This window comes from Hordeum vulgare, chromosome 2H (genome assembly GCF_904849725.1).
Source record: "Hordeum vulgare subsp. vulgare chromosome 2H, MorexV3_pseudomolecules_assembly, whole genome shotgun sequence".
NCBI classification, from domain to species: Eukaryota; Viridiplantae; Streptophyta; class Magnoliopsida; order Poales; family Poaceae; genus Hordeum; species Hordeum vulgare.
Window position 1 is genome coordinate 493,835,154 of NC_058519.1, and position 3,990 is coordinate 493,839,143.

A 3,990-nucleotide genomic window follows, 5' to 3' on the forward strand; every position below is an offset into this window, starting at 1 on the left:
ACTTCCACGTCTCTCACAATTCCCACAGGGCAGATAGTGTCTCTATTAGCTAGCGTAATAGTGACATTAATGGTTTCTAACTCAGCAGGTGCAATCTCATCTTTGATTTCATCATATAGGGACCGGGATATTGCACTAACACTAGCACCCATATCACATAAACCATGATAACAGTGATCTCCTATCTTGACAGAAACAACGGGCAGGCCAACTACAGGTCTGTATTTGTCTTTCGCGTGAGGTTTAGCAATTCTAGCGGAGTCCTCACAGAATTTGATAACATGCCCGTCTATGTCTTCAGTTAAGAGATCTTTGATAATAGCAACACTAGGTTCAACTCTAATTTCCTCACGGGGTGCAAGTGGTCTAATGTAACCCCTACGTATCATCGTTGGAGCTTTAGAATAATCCTTTTTCCTAGCAGGGTAAGGTGGTTTCTCAGCGTAGGCACAAGGAACAATAGGATCACTAAAGGCAATGAATTTATCTTCAACTAGATTGGGTTTAACTATGTTGACTTCTACAGGAGGATGATACTTAAACTACTTCTCTTTGGGAAGATCAATATCAGCAGCAAAAGATTCACATAGAGAAGCTACTATCTCAGAGTCAAGTCCATACTTAGTGCTAAAATCTCTAGAAGTGTTTGTTTCAACAAAAGATTTAACGCAATCAAACTGGAAATTCATACCTGACTCCTTACCTTCTTCAAGCTCCCAATCTTCAGAGTTACGTTTGATTCTTTCCAATAAATTCCACTTGTGGTCAATATCCTTCTTCATAAAAGAACCGGTACAAGAAGTGTCAAGCATGGTACGATCTTCATGAGAAAGCCGAGCATAAAAGTTGTGAGTGATAATTTCTCTCGAGAGCTCATGATTGGGGCATGAATATAGCATTGATTTAAGCCTCCCCCAAGCTTGAGCTATGCTTTCCCTGTCACGAGGCCAAAAGTTATAAATATAATTCTGATCACAATGTACTAAATGCATAGGATAAAACTTTTAATGAAATTCCAATTTCAACCGATTGTAGTCCCATGATCCAGTATCATCACATAGCCTATACCCATGTCAACGCCTTATCCTTCAAAGATAAAGGAAAGACTTTCTTCTTTACCTCATCCTCGGGCAAACCTGCAAGCTTAAATAAACCACAAACTTCATCTATATAGATTAGATGCAAGTCTGGATGTGAAGATCCATCTCCTGTAAAAGGATTAGTCACCAGTTTCTCAAGCATACCCGAAGGAATTTCATAAAAGATATTTTCAGTAGGTACCTCAGGTTGAGGAGCAACCCTCGTGCTTCCGTTCGTGGTGAAGATACCCCGAACAAATTCCTCAAAGGAACAGTTTCCATAGTGACAAGTGACAATAAATTTCAGCACAGTATAGAAATGTTTCCTTACCAAATTCCACTCACCAAAGGCGCTTCCCTCCCCGGTAACGGCGCCAGAAAAGAGTCTTGATGACCCAGAAGTATAGGGGATCAATCGTAGTCCTTTCGATAAGTAAGAGTGTGGAACCCAACAAGGAGCAGAAGGCTCTGATAAACGGTTTTCAGCAAGGTAATAACTTCAAGCACTAAAAGTAGCGGTAACAAGTGATGGTGTAGTGAGGTGAAACATAGCAGGTGAAAAGTAACAAGTAACAGGTAGTAGCAGCGGTGCAGCAAAGTGTCCCAATCCCTTTTGTAGCAAGGGACAAGCCTGAACAAAGTCTTATAGGAGGAAAAACGCTCCCGAGGACACACAGGAATTTTTGTCATGCTAGTTTCATCATGTTCATATGATTCACGTTCGTTACTTTGATAGTTTGATATGTGGGTGGACTGGCGCTTGGGTACTGCCCTTACTTGGACGAGCATCCCACTTATGATTAACCCCTCTCGCAAGCATCCGCAACTACGAAAGAAGAATTAAGACAACGTCTAACCATAGCATTAAACTAGTGGATCCAAATCAGCCCCTTACGAAGCAACGCATAGACTGGGGTTTAAGCTTCTGTCACTCTAGCAACCCATCATCTACTTACTACTCCCCAATGCCTTCCTCTAGGCCCAAATATTGTGAAGTGTTATATAGTCGACGTTCACATAACACCACTAGAGGTAAAACAACATACAACATCTCAAAATACCGAACGAATACCAAATTCACATGACTACTATTAGCATGACTTATCCCATGTCCTCGGGAACAAAAGTAACTACTCACAAAGCATAATCATAATCATGATCAGAGGTGTAATGAGTAGCATCAAGGATCTGAACATAAACTCTTCCACCAAGTAATCCAACTAGCATCAACTACAAAGAGTAATCAACACTACTAGCAACCTTACAAGTACCAATCGGAGTCGCGAGACGGAGATTGGTTACAAGAGATGAACTAGGGTTTGGAGAGGAGATGGTGCTGATGAAGATGTTGATGGAGATGACTCCCCTCCACAAGAGGAGTGTTGGTGATGACGATGGCGATGATTTATCCCTCCGGGAGGGAAGTTTCCCCGACAGGATCGTCCTGCCGGAGCTCTAGATTGGTTCTGCTCAAGTTCCGCCTCGTGGCGGCGGCGAAACCACGAAAAAGCTCCCTCTTGATTTTTTTCCGGACGAAACCCTTCATATAGCAAAAGAGGGGGGCAGTGGGCCACCAGGGTGCCCACAAGCCCTGTTGCCGCGGCCAGGGGGTAGGCCGCGGGCACGAGGCTTGTGGGCCCCTGGTAGCTCCCCTCTGGCACTTCTTTCGCCCAATATTTTTTATATATTCCCAAAAAATTCCACATTGATTTTCCAGGGCATTTGGAGTTGCGCAGAATAGAGGACTCAGACTTGCTCCTTTTCCAGCCCAGAATTCCAGCTGCCTGTATTCTCCCTCTTCAAATAAACCTTGCAAAATAAGAGGGAAAAGGCATAAGTAAGGTACCACAAAGTATAATAACAGTCCATAAAGCGATAAATATCAACATGAAAGCATGATTCAAAATGGACGTATCACTCCACCGTCACCACACCATCGTGATTTCGGACCTCTCCCTCAACCTCTCCTCTCTCCTTGCTGGATCAAGGTGTAGGAGACGTCACCGGGCTGCATGTGTGTTGAACGCGGAGGCGCTGTTTTTACGCGCTTAGATCGGAATCCACCATGATCTGAATCGCTACAAGTACGACTCCATCAACCGCATTCTTGTAACGCTTCCGCTTAGCGATATTCAAAATTATGAAGATGCTCTAGCCCTTTGCTCATTGCTGGTTTCTCCTAGATAGATCCTTGTGAAGCGTAGGATTTTTTTAATTACTATGTTCCCCAACAGAACCAAGATGTTTGTAAGGGCAAGGAGATCGCCTACTTCGTGAAGATCTACTGTGAGTGGGGCTAGTACTGTGTGGACGGAAGCCATGGTGGAATAGACAAGGCCGCTTCTTCATGGACCCCTTGTGGGTGGAGCCCTTCATGGACACTCGCAGCCGTTACCCTCCGTGGGTTGAAGTCTCCACTGACATGGACGTACAATAGCGCCACCTATCGGAACCATGCCAAAAATTGTCGTGTCAACCTCATGCGTTTGATCTCCCTACCCTTCCTTACTTTACACTTGCATGTCTTACTTTCCGCTGCTATATACTCTTAGATGTGGATGTGTAGGGTGTACTTGACTAGTCATAATTGCTAAAACCGACTCAAACTAAAAATTGGGAAAAGCCTAAGTTATCACTGTATGAGAGCTTTGGTCTCCATTGCATTGGTTTCACAACCTAGGAGAGTATGGCGTCTAGTGAGGGAAGTTATCACCGTAGAGGTTCATACTTCGATGGCACTAATTTTGCTAGTTGGAAGCATAAGATGAAAATGCATCTTCTTGGTTATAATTCTACCATATGGGGCATTGTTCATGTTGGTGTGCAAGGTGATTTGTTCGAAGAAGGGCGAGAACTGGATAGTGGTGCGACAGCGGAAGAATTGAAGATGTTGCAATTCAATGCAAAAGTT